The sequence below is a fragment of the Sinocyclocheilus grahami genome, unplaced genomic scaffold (genome assembly GCF_001515645.1).
Source record: "Sinocyclocheilus grahami isolate Dianchi unplaced genomic scaffold, SAMN03320097.WGS_v1.1 scaffold1529.1, whole genome shotgun sequence".
Classification (NCBI taxonomy): Eukaryota; Metazoa; Chordata; class Actinopteri; order Cypriniformes; family Cyprinidae; genus Sinocyclocheilus; species Sinocyclocheilus grahami.
Genome location: NW_015506708.1, coordinates 164,396 through 183,631, shown reverse-complemented (window position 1 = coordinate 183,631; position 19,236 = coordinate 164,396). Strand labels below are relative to the sequence as shown.

Here is a 19,236-nt window from a genome sequence, read left to right as displayed (position 1 = left end):
TCTTTTATACCAAAAATCATTAGGATATTAAGATCATGTTCCATGAAGGTATTTTGTAAATTTCCTACAGTAAATATATAAAAACATAATTTTTGATTAGTAAATATGCATTGCTAAGAACTTCATTTGGACAACTTTAAAGGCGATTTTCTTAGTATTTTGATTTTTTTGCACCCTCAGATTCCAGATTTTTAAATAGTTGTATCTCGACCAAATATTGTTCTATCCTATCGAACCATACATCTATGAAAAGCTTATTACTCATGATTCTTTGTCAACAAACCTCAAACAGCACTTCTGAAAGTCACAAAAAAAGAGTTTTACAAACCAAACTGATGAGAGGCCATATTTTTTTCATTTCATTATTTTTTTTTATTTTAAGCATTGCGGTACTTGCTTGAGATGATGTAGCTGTACAATTCTTGGGAATTAAATCTCCTTAAGTCTTAAAATGATGACGATTGTTAGTGTTCTTTATGCAGTCTCAGGCATTTTTACAAGAACAAAGGGTGTTTTAAATTAGAAATGCTTTAGCCTTTAGCATCGTATATAGAAAGCTATATTTTCTACCTCATTTTATAAAGAGAATCCATTGTATGATTGGGGGGAAAAAAGAAGTCGTTTTATGCAGGGTTTTGAAGTAAGCATTAAGAAAAGTTCAGTTGCTATTTGAATCATCTCTCTTCCGAGATACTAAAATTGAAATTCACAAATATTTATAGTAAGACGTTTGAAACATGAACCTTCTAAATACAGTAAGATGTTTTTGTCTAGTTTTCCAGGAAAAATAAAGCAATAGTTCCCTCATGTTGTTCCAAACCTGTAGTACATATTTTCTTCTGTGGAACAAAAAAGAAGACATTTTGAAGAATGTTTGTAACCGCTTTTGGTTACCATTGATTTCCAATTCTCATCACTGAGAAATTTCTCAAAATATCTTCGTTTGTGCTCCACAGAAGAAAGTAAGTCATACAGATTTAGAACGACAAGGGTGAGTAATTATGACAGAATTAAAATTTTTCTGTGAACTGTTGCTTTAATAAATGCCTAAAACAGGATACTTGGGAAGCAATACTGCATAAGTGTAACGGATAGAAACACAGGAAGCGTGCAGATCCATCTGCAAGGCTTTATTTGCAAGAGACGTGGTCAAAAACAGGCTTAGGTCAGACAATGGCAAACAGGTATATTGATGGCAAGGCAAGAGGGATAATCCAGGTACAAGGCAAAGGTTCAGGCTGGGGCAAACAGTATCCAATAGGGCGAGACTCGAGAGATAATCCAGGTACACAGGCAGTGATCAGAACACGGGGAAACAGACAAGGCAAGACGAAGAAAACAAGGAAAACAAGACACTAGGCTCGGTAATGCAGCTAACACTAGGGGAGTGGAAAATGCTGAACAATACTCGGCGATCTGAACAGGAACTTAGTGGGTGTTAAATAGAGTGAGTAATGGCTCTCAGGTGAGCGTGTGATTAGTGAAGGCTGTGTGATCAGTGAATTCAGCTGTGTAAGTGCAATGGATGATGGGAACTGTAGTCCGGAGTGACATGTAACAGTCTGTGTAGTGTGAGAGTCAATGTAATGGTAGAATGACCTCTAGTGGCAATCGGCCGGAAGGCCAAGGACCGGATTCGTGACAATAAGGATATTTAGACTTGTTTGTATTTTTAATATAACTTTCTCTTACTGCATTGGCAGATTTGTTCCACTTGTTTATATACAACACATGGAAAATCTGGCAGTGTTGGTAATGCAATGTATTTTGATTGTTATTGATAAAATGCATTGAATGTCACATATTAGCCCTAACTATTTTCATTGTCACTTTCTACAGATATTTAAATTCTTGTCAAGTTACTCATTAAGTCAAATAAATTATACAAATGTTATTTTTAAGGGCAAAAACCATATATCTGCGATGTCAAAACACAGGTTTAATTGAAAAGCCCTGAACACATCCATGCGTTTAAATTATGTATTTGTTGCTCAAGAGATCGTTACGAGTAATTGCCTTATCAAAGCTGCTTCTAATCAATATCGAAATGTTTTCATTTATTTCCGAGCAAAGAGAATGAGCGCACATCTAAATGTCCCGTTTCTGTTCGTTTAGCTGGTCGACAGAAGGTTTGAGTGAATTAAACACACGTTCTGTTCTTTGAGTTTTCTTAGCACGCATCGTTTCTTGATTTCATATAGCTCTCCTCCTCCGCCCCCTCTCCCTCTTGAAATGATTCTTTTATGTTTTTGGCCTCCTCTCTTTCCCGTTAGAAACCCCTCTCAGCCAGCTGCCCCGTCACTTAGACCACGTTTAGGCCATTTTCCATCTGAAGAATTGCCAGGGTTTCTTTGAACTATCATTTTTGCATCCCACATGCAGCACTTCACGTTTCTCTGAGGAATATTTGGAGATGTTTGCTGCGGGTCTATCAGGCCGTGATCAGAGGATGTCTCATATTGTCTTTCTTCTTTGAGGCCCCCGCTACCGTTTTTGATTTTTTTTGGAAGACATATTAGCATACCGTGAGTAGAGACTACTCTATTCTACTGCAGGATAACCAACAGGATGAAAAATTGATTTGAAACATCTTCCAGAAGAGGTGCTTTCAATAATGCATTTGTAGTGATTGAGACTGTGATATTTCAAAGAATTCGAATACCAAGAGATGAACGTATGCAAAAATGCATAAAGCTTCTTTATAGTTCATACATGTATATGAATCTGTTAATTTATTAATTTCTTTATACATTCTATTAACTGTCTTTGTTGTTTGAGCCCTTCATCGAGCAGAGAACAAAAGAAATAAACAGAGGAAAGCCAGAGAATCATTCTCACTCCATTGTGACCTGGACTCCCACAGGCGGCTTGAAAAGCGCATATCACACCAGGGAATCTGCTTCTTTTTGAAATTCATTTCATTGTGATGCTTGATAAAGCCTGAGAAATGTCTCCTAACTATTCACTGACTTGCATTTAGCAGTCATTTTCAAAGGCTACTCCATCAATATACGCTATCAGGTTAGTCCCTGCAGTTTGCCAGTGATTTATAATTGTTTTAATTGCTCCTCTCGCAGCTATTGGAGGAGACTAATCAATCCTTAAATTCAAAATCCAGCCGAGGCCAGTCGGAGGAACGGCCCTCGCCACCTCCCGCATATCGCTTTTAATTCGTGCCTGCTGTTACCGTGGAAATGGAGACTAACCTGAGTGTGTTAATGCACGTCTCACATGGTTACAAAATCACTAATCCCTGCCTAAACGGCATGAGGTTGAACGGCCGCACTCTTCCAAATGCCTTCCTTAGACCTGTTTCACACAGCACGCTTTTAATTCGTGCCTGCTGTTACCGTGGAAATGGAGACTAACGTGAGTGTGTTAATGCACGTCTCACATGGTTACAAAATCACTAATCCCTGCCTAAACGGCATGAGGTTGAACGGCCGCACTCTTCCAAATGCCTTCCTTAGACCTGTTTCACACTCATAAAAATACACACAGCACCCCACATTGACAGAAAAACACAGAATTGTGGACATTTTTGCAGATTTATTAAAAAAGAAAAACTGAAATATCACATGGTCCTAAGTATTCAGACCCTTTGCTGTGACACTCATATATTTAACTCAGGTGCTGTCCATTTCTTCTGATCATCCTTGAGATGGTTCTACACCTTCATTTGAGTCCAGCTGTGTTTGATTATACTGATTGGACTTGATTAGGAAAGCCACACACCTGTCTATATAAGACCTTACAGCTCACAGTGCATGTCAGAGCAAATGAGAATCATGAGGTCAAAGGAACTGCCTGAAGAGCTCAGAGACAGAATTGTGGCAAGGCACAGATCTGGCCAAGGTTACAAAAAAATTTCTGCTGCACTTAAGGTTCCCAAGAGCACAGTGGCCTCCATTCCTTAAATGGAAGACGTTTGGGATGACCAGAACCCTTCCTAGAGCTGGCTGTCCGGCCAAACTGAGCTATCGGGGGGGAAGAGCCTTGGTGAGAGAGGTAAAGAAGAACCCAAAGATCACTGTGGCTGAGCTCCAGAGATGCAGTCGGGAGATGGGGGAAAGTTGTAGAAAGTCAACCATCACTGCAGCCCTCCACCAGTCGGGGCTTTATGGCAGAGTGGCCCGATGGAAGCCTCTCCTCAGTGCAAGACACATGAAAGCCCGCATGGAGTTGTGAGATGGTGAGAAATAAGATTCTCTGGTCGGATGAGGCCAAGATAGAACTTTTTGGCCTTAATTCTAAGCGGTATGTGTGGAGAAAACCAGGCACTGCTCATCACCTGTCCAATACAGTCCCAACAGTGAAGCATGGTGGTGGCAGCATCATGCTGTGGGGGTGTTTTCAGCTGCAGGGACAGGATGACTGGTTGCAATCGAGGGAAAGATGAATGGGGCCAAGTACAGGGATATTCTGGACGAAAACCTTCTCCAGAGTGCTTAGGACCTCAGACTGGGCTGAAGGTTTACCTTCCAACAAGACAATGACCCTAAGCACACAGCTAAAATAACGAAGGAGTGGCTTCACAACAACTCTGTGACTGTTCTTGAATGGCCCAGCCAGAGCCCTAACTTAAACCCAATTGTGCATTTCTGGAGAGACCTAAAAATGGCTGTCCATCAACGTTTACCATCCAACCTGCCAGAACTGGAGAGGCTCTGCAAGGAGGAATGGCAGAGGATCCCCAAGTCCAGGTGTGAAAAACTTGTTGCATCTTTCCCAATAAGACTCATGGCTGTATTAGATCAAAAGGGTGCTTCTACTAAATACTGAGCAAAGGGTCTGAATACTTAGGACCATGTGATATTTCAGTTTTTCTTTTTTAATAAATCTGCAAAAATGTCAACAATTCTGTGTTTTTCTGTCAATATGGTGTGCTGTGTGTACATTAATGAGGAAAAAAAATGAACTTAAATTATTTTAGCAAATGGCTGCAATATAACAAAGAGTGAAAAATTTAAGGGGGTCTGAATACTTTCCGTACCCACTGTATGTCTGAGGAGCATGTGTACAGTAGAACTGCAGAGAAATTGAATTGCAGTGCCTAACATTGTGCTTTCACATGGCAAACTGCATTAATCAACAGTGCATGCACAATAGTATATCTGTGAATTAACATTAACTCCTAGATTAATAAAGACAGTGAATGAAATTAAAATGCTGCTCATTGTTAGTTCATGCACCTAATGAATTATCTAATCATGCAAATAGAAACTTATGCGTCAACCAACATTAACATTTTACATTATACAATGCTAATCTGATCTTTATGTAATTTTATAATTTTTTTTAGTGCGCTAATTCAACCTAAAATGGAAATTCTGTCATCATTTACTCACCTACATGTCATTTTCAGACCTGCGCGACATGTAGAAATATATATTGAAAAATGTTTTTGAAAGTCTGTGAGGTGTTGTTTGGACCCTGTTGACATTCATTGTATGAACAAAAATAGTGTCCTCAGTGTCACATGATCCTTCAGAAATCATTCCAATATACTGATTTACTGCTTAATAAAACATTAATTTAACAATAAAAGTTTTAATTGAATAATATTAATTTTAACTGGCTGTAGCCTCTTATTATGGGGTCCGAAAGGAATATGCACAACAGAATGTGTGAAACAGGCCTTGTCATGTCAGTTAACTTGTTCCATCGCTAGTGTGTACGGAGTATTTTTTTCGTGAGGATGGTATGGTAGGGTGACCATACGTGCCATTTTCCCAGGACACGTCCTTATGGGCTTACATTTCTGCCACAATTCTGCGTGCGAAAGATCATATTTTGAGCGCACAAAAGTGCATTTTGCACGCGCGCAATCTGAGTTTTGTGGAGAAAATGTTCGTTTCGCAAAGAAAAAAGTATTTCGAGCGCACGGAAATCAATTTTGCATATAAAATAAGTTTTTGGATATGTGCAGACCTCTTTTGCGGGTGCAACGTTTCACTAGCTTGCTCACCTGATGCCCCCCTCAGTGCTCGCTAAATGCCAACAGCTCGCGTGCTCAACACAACCCAGCGTTACAATGTGCCATAATTCCAGCCAATCAGAGACCGAGGCTGCTAAATTCTGATTGGCTGCCTTGACAACCAATCACAACATTTCTTGCATTACCTCGACAGCAGAAGAGGAAAAATACAGTGCATGCATAATTATTATGAAAGTTGATATTCTGATTATATTTTTTTCCAAGCACATTTTACCAATAATTATAACTACTATTAATCTTGTATTTAATCACTTATAGTCTATATATTATTGTTCATGACTGCTGGAAGTGAAAAACGCCTTATATTCAGGTGAGCATAATTATTAAGCAGGTTATCTGCTCGCAAACAGGCCAACTCTGTGAGTACTGCTCATCATACTCCAGGAAAACCCTTCATCCACATCTTACACTGTAGAGAATAGCCTGTGAAATCCTTTTATTTTAACCAAGTTCCATTTTTATTCTTATTTTTTATTCTGTTTTTCTGTTGTTGTTGTTGTTGCTCATTTACATTTCCTGGACGTTTTTAATGATTAAATGATATTTCAGTAATCAAAGAGCGTGTTTAATTAATTGAAATCATGAAACGTAACGTAAGTTATATGGTCACCCTATGGTATGGGGCAGTTTGTAAAAGATGACAGAGCTGTATTTACTCTTTCAGAGAGTAAACAGTGTTGCAGTTAATAATATTGTTTCCGTTAAGAATTTTTTACCTCCTGTGACGCTAACACCTGGAGCAGTAGCATCATTTGCGCTAATGATAGCTAATCTGTTCAATTAGCAAAGTACACATTTGTAATCTGGGCCTCTCTGCTAGCAGGCAAGTTTACATACTCTTCATCTTCCTCTTGCAGACTAATGCCCTACGACATTCACAGTACTGTGGCGGCACACAATCCCCTGTGGTAACGTGCTAACAGATGAGCTGTTTCAGACGATTGTTTGCAGACACAAGAAATGGCTCCTTCATTCCACGTCCCTCTTCCTCGCTCTCTCACTCACTCTCATTCTGCCTCCTTCCTACTTTACCACAGGAGACCGCTTTCACCTTTTTAGCCCATTAATTAGCATGAACAGTTAATAGTGCCTCCTACAATGGCTGCCTCAGCAGTTTTGCCTCAGAGTTGGTGTCACCAAATCAATATCAAGTCGGGCATAAAGCACTAGAGAAACTCAATCGTGAGAAGCGGGTCGGTGCGGTCATGGTTGCTCCTCTTAGTGATTTTTCTGTTAGAAGCAAGCCACCCCTACACCAGTATGCATAACATGGTGTGATTTTGTTTTCTGTACTTGATGTTTGTCGCATTAATTGTCAGATAGTACGATATGAGATCAGATTATGTTCACAACTGACAGCACTGACAAGGCATTTTACATCATCAAGAGAGTGCAACAGTTGTTTCATAAGTAAAAATTCAATTTATTTTCTCTATAGTGGAATTGATTGTGAAAGATAATTTATAAACCTTTGAAGACAGACCTACTTTGAACAATAGACTCAAAATATATTGGTTCTGTATACATAATCATCTTTAAATCAATAGTTTTGTATTTATCCATTGTTTTCATCTGATTGTCATTCACAATGCTGCATGGGTTTGTAGTTCTTTCACTCATTAAACCATTAAGTTCACAATCTTTACAAATATTTTTTGTTTCAAATCAAAATTTGTAATGTTGTGATTTCACCTCATAGCTGGTTGGTTTGGTTCATGGCTTATAAATTTCAAAAGAAGACTCAATGGGAAAAATTAATGGGAAAAATACTTTCTTCCAGCTTCCTCTCAAGGCTGCTGAAAAAGTGGACAGGCACTGTTGCACTCTATTGTATCAGCCATAGAGCCAAATTAGCATTTGTCTAATGTGGCTGGCCAAAAAAGGGATTTTGTGGACAAACCAATGTAATTTCTTTCTTTATCATTTATTTAAGCTTCAGAACAATATTATAAAGAGGAAAAACAACCAACGCAGACCAATAAACTAAATTAACTGACAAATACATAAAAGAAACAATAAATTATAGAAGTATTATTTTATAAACAAATACATTAAAAATAATAAATGTAAAAAAGGCCATATCTTTTTAGTATGATCGTAATGCCCCGTAGGGAACCTAATGAACAATGTATTTATCTTGCATATCATGTGGACTTGCTAATTCTAGCAACTGCACTTCTTAGTTCTTCATTAGACACTGGAGGACTGTGGCTCAAACTGAGGCTGAGATTCATCGCCAAAGCAATTAACCCACTGCCGATCATGTCACTCCAAGGAATCAAAGATAATTCCCGACGTTTGTCTCTGAATGCAAAAATGTGGTAAAAACCATGTACAGTAGTGCATACTGAGCTTACGTGATAACACTCTCAGAATTCCCCTCACATCTCCAGGAGAAAGAAGAATATGTCTAGGATCTTGAAGAAGAGAAATTGGAAAAAATGAAATCAAAAAGCTTGCAGCTAGTTGCAGGATTGTCTTGTTTGCTTTCGCTGTTCTTGTTGTTTTCATTTAACAATGCAGCATGAGTGCTTAGCATTTAGATGACATGTTTGTGGAGAGGTGCAACAGATCAGATGCACTGCGTGAAGGGTTTCACAGATAGCGCCAGACTTCCAGGGCAGAGAGGCATACGGGGCGGGCGGGCACTGGAAAAAGCGGCTCTACCCATAGAATCACGGGCACTGTCAACACCATTGTGAATGATTCGGTGACGAGCCAATCAGCACGGGTGCCAACACTTAGAGAGCCTTCTGCATGCCAATGAGTGTGTAGCAGATCCAAGAACCACGAGCTTGCCAATGAAGGATTTAAAGTCTTGAGGGGTTAAGAGGTTTTTATAAACATTGAACGAGCAAGTGGAAAGTTGGAAGTTTCTTCAACTTGATCTGAGAGAAAAGACTTAAAAAAAGCCCTGTGAAGTGCAGAATACAGGGCTGGCTAATTTGAGGTGCTTTGAGAGTATAAACCAGACAGCAGAGGACCTGAATTAGCAACGTTAGCAGAGTTGATAGTGTTGCAGACAATCAAGCAGTGCTGGGCAGTGACTAGCTAAAACAGATGCACTACTAACTTAACCATATTTTTCAGTAGGAACTAGTATTTATTTGTTTGTTTGTTTGTTTGTGCAGGTCTTTTGTGGGTCATACTCAAATGTTGATATTCTGACTTACAAAACTTCAGAAAGCTAAATTTATTAATTATGTTGATTAATTTATTAACATTGAAGACATTGCTGCTAATCATAAAGGACAACTTGGTTTTTATTTTTTATTTTATTTTATGATAGGTTTTTAATCAAATTGTCTTTTTATTTATTTGATACTTTGTTTTTCCTCATATTCATTTTAATGTATAATCTTATTTCATTTGAACTAATTTGTTCTCTTTTTTCCCATTTCTACTGCTTACTTTTTTATATTTATATTTCTTTAATAATCTTTATTGTTTTCTTCAAAGCACTTCAAATTACCACTGTATGAAATGTGCTATAGAAATAAACCTATCTTTCCTATAATCTAAAAACACATACTATTGATCACTCACAATAGCATAATAAATTAATAAAAAATAATAATAAAAAATTAACAAATTATATGTTTAAATTAACCATATACCTTTTTCAAAATGGAGAGAAAATCACAAATGTCACATTTGAACAGCCTCTTTACTCTGAATTTTGACCTTGGGAATATTTTTCCAGAGTCTCTTAGTTTTAGTTTAGTGTTTTCCATAAATTATTGTTAATTAATTGTATTAAACTTAAATGATGAATTACTTATTTTGTTTTATTTTTGCACATATGTTAGACTGCACTGTTGCATAACCAAAGAAACAAAATGTTTGAGAAAAAAAACTGTAATAGTAAAAGTGGTATACTAGATGGAGACAAGCTGTTTCAGGTTATTGACAAATTCAAGCAATTAAAAAAAAAAGTGCAAAATGTAATTATAGTTTATGGTTGAATCTATTTCAAATTATTTAATAAACGGTTATGTTATAGAATGATGCTTTTTATGTGGCGCTTCTCCGCCATTTGAAATATTTTGCACGACTGTAAATTCAGAGGAAATATTAATTATAGTAATTAATTAGTAATTAAAAATTAATTATAGTAATTATATATAATAATGTTCTTGTGGCTCAGTGGTAGAGCATTGCGTTAGCAGCGCAAAAGGTCATGGGTTCGATTCCCAGGGAACACACATACTGGTAAAAAATGTATAGCCTGAATGCACTGTAAGTCGCTTTGGATAAAAGCGTCTGCTAAATGCATAAATGATAATAACATAGATCTAATGAAATAACTGACCACTATTTCCTTTCTTTTTTTTTTAAAGCCTCTGCCCAAGGAGCCATCCTAAAGGACTTCAGATTGCTGTGAGGAGGTGAGTGGTGCTTCAGTAAGATTATATCTTATCTTGCTCTGTTTTCTTTTTCTTAGTAAGCCATTATTGTCTCTAAATCTAATATGCAAAGACGGTGATCGTCCAGCAAGCAGGTCCGAAGCAGAACGGCGACAAAACACGGCGAGCAACAAGAGTGCTATCACAGCGTTGGTTTTAAAGCAACATCACAGATACAGAGCACAGGTACAGAGGTGGAATATGGCAGAGCAGAAATCGAGTGGAAATCTTATCATTTATACAACCAATTGTGCCCCGCCGGCGCTGATGAAGTTGTGTTAAGAGTGACGCACCTGATCAGCGGAAGGGCTAAAGCTGGATTAGAGGGCAGCTGGGGGCGCTGGTTGTGCCGCGGATCGAGAGATGAAGGGAGAAGATGATGTTGCGGGACGTGAGCTGAAACCCAAAATCCCTCGTGTTCTGCCTCAGTAGTGATTGCAGATGGCACGATGTTAGCAAAGAAAGAGATACAGTTCTATTTAGCAAGATATATTTACATGCCAGCTGTTGTTTGTCTTTCCGTCATGCTTTGAGCGATTCCCAGTGAGTGTACATGGCTTGGGAAAAACTGTAGTTTTGCAGTGCAGGAGGATAATATGAGGACAGAAATTTGCATAAATGTATGTTAATCCTTGAGGCAATTAGCACCTGTCAGTTTCTGAGTGAAAGCTTTCCATTCTTTTCATTACATGGCAAAATAATATGCTGAATATTGTTCTAAAAGCACCACCAACACCATTTTTTATGTATTAAAAAAATGTGTCCTGTGGGAAACCATGCCTTTTCACGCCAGTGTTATTCCAACAGCCAGAGCTACATTTGAGTTGCACATGCCTTTATTTCTTTGAAAAGCACTTTATTAAAAAGCTAGTCATAAGGGAAGACTTTTTATTGAAAACTCCATTATAAAAGGGTCCAAAGTGAGCACTTGAGGAACATCTCAGAGGGAAGCTGTTGTGTAAGACATCTGGGGAGCATTGTAGGCTTTGTGGCTCCACGGTGGTTCTAGGAAATGAAATTCTTTATGGCAGTTCTGGTTCATGGCAGTGTTATCAACATTTCCAGCATGTTGCGTCCTACACCCTCAAGAGAACGCTGTGTGTATCGCAGGCAATCACGGAGAGATGGAGAAACAGCAAAGAGGGAGCAACAGTTATTTACTTAGAGAGGAACTGGAATGTACGAAATTGTGTTCTGATTACATTGACATGCATTACAAATTGATTCAAGTAATTTGGGGAATGTCTGATTTACAAATCCCAATTGTGAGTTCTTTATGAATGATCAATTCTGGAGATTGTTCGTTAAACAGCATTGAACAGATATTAATTTTTTTTCTCTAATTCAAGGGTTCCCAAATTTACTGGTGTAAAAAAAAATTAGATAATTGCATAATTGTTTTCAATTCACCTATTAAGATGGCTAATGTCACTGTATTTTGATAACTGACTAAATACTTATGGCGCTTTTCCACTGCGTGGTACGACTCGCCTCGGTACGGCTCGGCACGGTTTGCATTTCCACTGCAGTTCAGTACCACTTTAGAATGGGCGGGATTATTCACATGTCGTTATAGTTGCGCCGCCTCTACTACCACGGCTCCTAAAAAAAACTTTTTTCATTCCGCGTCGCCCCATCAAGCTCTTGCTGGATCCGCTCATCTGCTATCAACGAGAGGAACGTCTGTTCTTCCGCAACAGTATTGGTTGTTTAAAAAAAAAAGGTGTGCTCGTTCAAAACAGTTGTGTTCGATCCTTCGCTGGCTGTGCTGATTTAAATCTAGTGGTTCTTTTGTGTTTGTGTCGCAAGTTCAGTGACACAGGTAGTGACGATTCTCTCCGGCCAATCCGTGATCAGCAGTGTTTACACGTCACGTTTTGGTAACGGTACGGTTCACTTGGAACCCCAACCGAAGTGGTTCTAAAAAAAGTACCAGGTACTGCACCCAGTGGAAAACCCCCCAAAAGTGAACCGTACCGAGCCGTACCGTGCCGTACCATGCAGTGGAAAAGCGCCATTAGTTTAGTGGAGATAAATACACAGTTGGGACACTAAACACTGAAAGCCTGACTTCATCTTGACAACCTGTTCTGTCCTATATAATGATGTTTAGGTGACTTAAAAATAATACTTTAATTGTTCAAGGAACTCTGAGCTCTCTGCGGCGTGCACAGCCCACGTTTAAAATGTTTTCGTGATTTTTAACAAATATGTTTTCTATAGCTAGTGAAATCATACAAAATGTATACATTTTTAGAGTGATTTTTTTTTGTTCTTCCCTAAACTGGAACATTTCTTTAGCTGAAACATGTCACTTGCAACACCAGGGTCATGATTCCCAGACCATGCATGAATTGATCAAATGTATACAGTACACTGAATGCATTAATTCAATGTAAGTTACATTGGATAAAAGCATCTACTAAGTGCATAAAAGTGATTTTAATTCTCTAAATGCGAATTAACACTCAGACAGACAAGGGGTGGCATAATTTTCCCTTTAAAAAAAAAATGGTGCCGCAAGATGAGCGCAGCCACGTTGAAACTAAATAATCATTTTACTAAGGCTTTCATGCTAAAGAACACAGGCATTCACCCTCTGCCGTTTACATTTTTCAAAAGAATATGCCTTTCAAAGCAGCCGCTCTTCAGAATGCAGTCATGTAAAAATCATCATTCACTAAGTAAACACAAACAAAAGAGCCACAAGATCAACAAACATGAAAAGATGAGGCAGGAAAAGGTAATGCAGGTCGTTTTTTCTTGCCTTTGATCAGCCACAAAATGCATTTCCCTAATGTCCCTGCCGATGGTTTTCTCTTTGTGTGTGCGCAGGTTTGCTGACATTCACAGGAGCAACGCCAAACAGGAATCATCCATCAGCCCCCACACATTTGTGTCCATCCTCTCATTTCAGAGCTAAAGATATCAGCTGCCCCTCTCCACGTCACCCTCAAATAGGAAATGGAATCCGTGCGCCATGGTTGCAGTCAGTCAAGCGTCTCTACAGTTACATGCAGGTCATCGAGTCCCAGCAGACGCCATCGTCTCACAGCTGGGGACACAAAACATTTTCAAACCTTGACATAAAAAACTGTTTGTTTTGATCTCAAAATACATTAGCTAGGAGAACATTTCACTCGCTTTCCAGTTAAACCGCCAGAGACTGTCCGCGTACCTTTCAGACTAAGATTACAGAAATTCCTCACGAAGAGCGGCGAGGCTGTTGCGTAAGAACGATGTTGAAGGACCCCAACTGCATCTTCAGAGCAAGGACATGTCGTCGATGAAAGGCCAAGGATGTGCACAGACCCTTAACTATACAGCAGAGCTCAGTCGCTCTGTAAAAGGACTTGTTTTGTGGAGGTATTAAGAAGCAGCAGATGACTGATGCATCCTGTAGATTTGACCTCACGCGGTTTGGCCATATGGATTGTGTGCTGTTGAGTTCTGTTTGAGAATGGCAATGCACTGATGCCGTCAACTCTAATCATGGCTAATTTAAAGATTAGCAAACAATGTGTGGATGTCATCTGTCCCTACCTCTCCGGGGCATCTCTTTTACTCTCTGCTTTAAATGTCTGTCTCTAATGGATATATCATTTCTATCGATACTTTATTTTGACTGTAAATTGACACTTGCGATGGAGTGTTGACCTAGATAGGAAATAAAGGGTGTGTCCATGTAAATGTACATAACGCTTTGGGGACTCTCTCTATTGGGGGCCATACTGATTTGCTGCTTAAAGTCAATGTGAAATCATAAGGCTTATTTAGTTTCATAATAAATGATCCGGGGTTATTTGTAAATGATTCATTGGTGCAATCACACTATCGTTCTAAATTTGTGGTCAGTAATATTTTTTAACACTGTTGATAGAAGTCTTTCATGCTCACCAAAGGCTGCATTTATTTGATCAAAAATACAGAAAAACTGAAATATTATTGCAATTTAAAATGACTTTTCTATTTGAATATATTTTAAAATGTAATTTATTCCTGTGATGGTAAAGCTGAATTTTCACCATCAATATTCCAGTCTTCAGTGTCACATGATCCTTAAGTTATCATTCTAATACGATGATTTGCTGCTCAAGATTTTATCTTTTTTTAATCAATGTGGAAAAAAGTTGTGCTGTCTAATATTTTGTGGAAAGATCTTTTTTTCAGGATTTTTGGACTTTAAAAAGTTCAAAATAAATTAGGATTTATTTGAAGAAGATGACAATATAAGAGTCACTTTACTGTCACTTTTGATCAATTTAGTGATGATTAAAAGTAAAAGATTAAAAAAACACTTAACTGACGGTAGTGTAAATCTAAAAATCTTTGTTTTTATATTCCTTTATTAAAAACACTTTTGTTTCAAGGCAGAACAAGTGAAGAAAATTTATATTAGCCAATAAAATCAAATTTTGGCATGATCCAATCAGATCCCAATAGGATGAATAGTCCTTTAATATAATTTTTTTTCTCACCAAATATTCAGTTTAACTCAGACATGCCTAAAAAATTAAAGGTGGGGTAAGTGATTTCTGGCAGCCAATGTTGACATTTGAAATCACCAAAACAAACACGCCCCTACCCCAAAAGGGTCTTGCCCCTATTTTGATAGCTCCGCCCCACACATACGTACACAACCCAGGCAACGATTAGTTCAGTGAAACAAAGCAAAACCAATGTTACACTGTGTCTACACTGGACACGAGTGGCGCGGCGTGACAAAAAACTATAGAACTCATTATAATCAGTGATGCTGTCTACACCATAGATATACAGGTGCATCTCAATAAATTAGAATGTCGTGGAAAAGTTAATTTATTTCAGTAATGTCTACACTGGATGCAGCGTGGCACAACACGACAAATCCCCGACAGAAAACTGCTGCTGCGTTCTGTTTATGACGTATTGACACAAATTTCAAATGATTTTCAACGGTCGCTTTGTCGCGTCCAGTGTACTAGACAGACTTTAGCTGTTGCGGCACAGACACGGTGTTACTCACCTGTCGAGAAAGCAACCTCGGCGTCCGATCACAGGCCTTCCGCTCCTTGAGTTCTCTCCAGCGCTGGAAAGCTGTTCCGATATTTACACGGGTCCTACTTTTTGCCTTAAGCCTTCTTTTGTTTCCGCAGACGTTTTCCTCTTTTGTTTTTTATCCGCCATCTCTATCGGCTAATGTCTGTCCTGTGCACTGAACACTCTCTCCTCCAGATCATGAGTAGACACGCCCCTTACTGCTGATTGGTTACAAGGTTGTTTTGCTACTCGCCCGAATCAGTTTTCTAAAGCGTTTTTGAAAAATCGCTTACCCCACCTTTAAGTTAAATACTTTGCATATGCTGAATCATATTGTCAAAAAGTCTAAATTAATCTACTTAGTAAGCATTGCTGGTCTTATTGTGCACAATTCATTTGTGCATGTTAATCCACTTCTGAAATATCTTTTCTTTGGTTGATGCCACTTAAATCTCCCAAAAATTATGGTGGTGTTTCAGGTGTTGAGTAACGCCCCTCAATAGACTGCAAAATCTGCGTCAGCCCGCGTTTCACCATACAGTTCAATTCCAATGGATACAATCTACATGCTTTTCTTGTGAGTGTTCAGTTTTATTTGGAAATACATCATAATACATCATGGAAATACATGTTAGAACTTAATAGTGCAAAAACAGCGGTTTCATGTTGACTTCAAGTATGTGAAAGACATTTTTTGTGTTTTACTCTTTGTTTCCTCGAATACTGAGGCAGTCTGCTTTTCACAAAAACACAGATCTATTGTCAAATTGGTTCTCCTCGTGGCCAGTGGAGAAGATGAATCCATATGATGTATGTAACTGATTCCATATTGCAGTAAAAATAACCAGAGTCCCGTAAGATGAAAGAGCGAAAGAATATGGTCACTTTCAATGAACAGTAGCAATTCATCTGTCTCATGGGCTAGGCCCGTCTCCCTGAGTTGTGAATTTTAATGGTGTTTTTATGGTTCGTAATAAAGTCTGTTATGCTTCTGGCAAATATGCAGAGCACGACATCACTCGCTTCCAATTACTGAGAAACTCAAGGAGATTCAGTATTCATTCGTTATGGTGTATAGTTATTTAGGAATAACAGGACTATCTCTCTCTCTCTTTCTTTCTCTCATGGCTTTACTCTCTACCAGTGTATGTGGAGTGAAGAGACAGTAATTTCCCCTCCTCACTCAAAGTGTTCTGTAACCTGTCGAGATCCACTCCAGGTTTTCCATCTCCTCGCTCGTTCTGCACTCACTGGTGAGAGAATCCGAGGGGTCAAGGTTTGGCTGGCATGGTTTAGTTTGCCCCTGTTGGTAGATATTGTAATTACATCGTCTGGTGCAAAAAGGTATCTTTTTCATTGGCGGCCATTCAAAGTTCAAGCAACATTCAAATAGTAAATATTTCGGTAACACTTTACAATAAAGTTCCATTTGTTTACTATATTTAATGCATTAACTAACAATGAGCAATACATTTGTTACAATATTTATTAATCTTTGTTAATACAAATACAACTGTTCATTGTTAGTCCATGTTAGCTCAGTTCCAGTAAATAACATTAATAGATACAACTTTTTATTTTAATAATGTATTAGTAAATGTTGGAATCAACATTACCTAAGAAATGCTTTAGAAGTATTTTTCATATTTAGTTTGTTGTAAACTAATGTGGTTAACTAATGTTACAACTGGAACATTATTGTAAAGTGTTACCAATATTTCTTTCATTTGCACTTTTATTATAGGAGATATTTTACCAGTGCCAGATTTAATTATTTATTTTCTGAAATGGACCTGTGAAATATTTTATATTACATTATTTATTATATTTTGCTGTCTGCTTCCTTTAGACATCATAGCACAGGATAGTCACTAATGAAGTCTGTTTCCAGTTCAGACTAAAAAATACCTACCTCACAGCACAAAGAAAAATGAAATATATTTCAAGCTCATTTTTTATAATTGCAACTACATATCTCACAATTTTGGTCTTGTTTTGACCTTCTAATAATTCAGATTTTATACCTCATAATTATTTTGTGCCATAATTGAGAATGTTTCACATTTTTGTTTTTCATAATTCCACTTTTATATCCATTAATTGTGATTTAATTTCTCGTAATATTAAGAATACTTTTGCTTCTCATTACTTTATTTCCTTCTTTATTTTTGACTAAAACAGACTTCAATACATATAGACTCTCCATAATTCATTTTCACTAAATATTTATTTTTTGTTCTTTGTTCATACAATTATCTTTCACAATCATAGTTTCTTTCTGAATCCTAATGGTCTACTAACACTGTGTTTGATGTGTGGTGGGATCGGAGTGATCCTGGAGCGAGAGAGAACACTGTCGGTCCCACTTTCAATAAAACATTGCTCGCCCCAGGCAAAAATCACACAACTCTGCTGCTTCTCCACACTCCTATCTATGAGTTTATCTCTAAAGTGATGTTATTTACTGCTCTGACAGCATTATTCTTTTACATTTCAGATGACATCCCAGTGAGATCCTGCAAGATCTCAAAGCTTCTGCCTCCACTGTACCTGTGATTTATTATTTATCAATAGGAACAACCGCATTAATGGCCGGAAAGGCCGCAATCTTTATTTTACTTGGACATCGGCACCTTTTCCTATGATTCCTAGGTGACATTTATGTACATATTTGCTCATCGTGAGCGGTGCTTGTGGTTATGGGATCAATAAGGCCATAACATCAAATCACGAGTGCAGAACGGTCCTGAGAGGTTGCGATATTACGGCAATATCTCTGCCGTCGGCCTGCTGAATCAAGCTCCAGTACACACGTATGATCTATCCGTCAATGGTAACCATGAAGGAAGCCATCACTTGTCACATTCTCATGACTTAAGGCAACATATGGATGGGGTGCTTGTAATTCTCATGTATTTTCTTCCAGAACTTGAGCATGTTCTGCGGGATGCTGATGTTGAAAGAGTTGAGGACGCGCTGCTTCACTCTTCCAAGGCCTTTCTGGTAGTTATCCACCCCGAGGCATCTGTCATTAAGTCTATATAATACAAGCGTAATTGGGGTTTATGCCTGGATTAAGAGATCGTTACACTTAATTATGACGAATCATGGTGCTCTAAGATGTCTGGGCCAGAAGATATAAAACAGCTATAGTTTGAGAATGAATGAAGCATGCATAATTACCATGTTTTGTTGTCTTTAAGATCCTGATATTAAAATTACATTCACAGGATTTTGTAGTCCATGCAAACATTTTTTAAGCACACAAAAATTACATTTTAATAGCAGTGCATTAAAGGAATGGTTCACCCAAAAATGAAAATTTGCTGTTCATTTACTCACCCTCAGGATGACTTTCTTTCTTCAATAGAACATTAAAAATGTTTTTTAGCTGAATTCATGGTCCTTGATGATTCATAAAATGCAAGTCAATGGGTTCCGTCACTTTGAAAGTCAAAATAGCAGGTACAGGAAACACAAAATTAATGCTTGTGGCTCTTGATGATATACTGAGGTCTTTACAATTACAATTTGCTGCACATACATCAGCATGCGACAGAAAGCTTATACTCCAGGACTGTTTGTCTGAGGCTATGGATTATAGGTAATAATGCTGTAAATAATGTTAAATTTCTTGCACAGACTGATTGTTTCACTTCATAGGATCTCATTATATCTTCAGGAGCGACCAAGTATGGATTCAGCTAAAAAATTATCTTTAAAGTTCTATTGAAGAAAGGAAGTCACCTACACCTTGGATGGCCTCAGGGTGAGTAAATTAACAGCTAGTTTTCATTTTTGGGTGAACTATTC

At 38.0% G+C, this 19,236-nt stretch overlaps 1 long non-coding RNA gene across 1 annotated transcript; it reads left to right on the top strand.

Moving 5' to 3' along the window:
* The first annotated feature begins 2,337 nt into the window (after positions 1–2,337).
* On the top strand, positions 2,338–13,587 carry LOC107570977 (uncharacterized). Its single transcript, XR_001607118.1, has 3 exons — positions 2,338–2,525; positions 10,339–10,386; positions 13,240–13,587. It is a non-coding gene; the product is annotated as an uncharacterized lncRNA (long non-coding RNA).
* Positions 13,588–19,236: the final 5,649 nt, after the last annotated feature.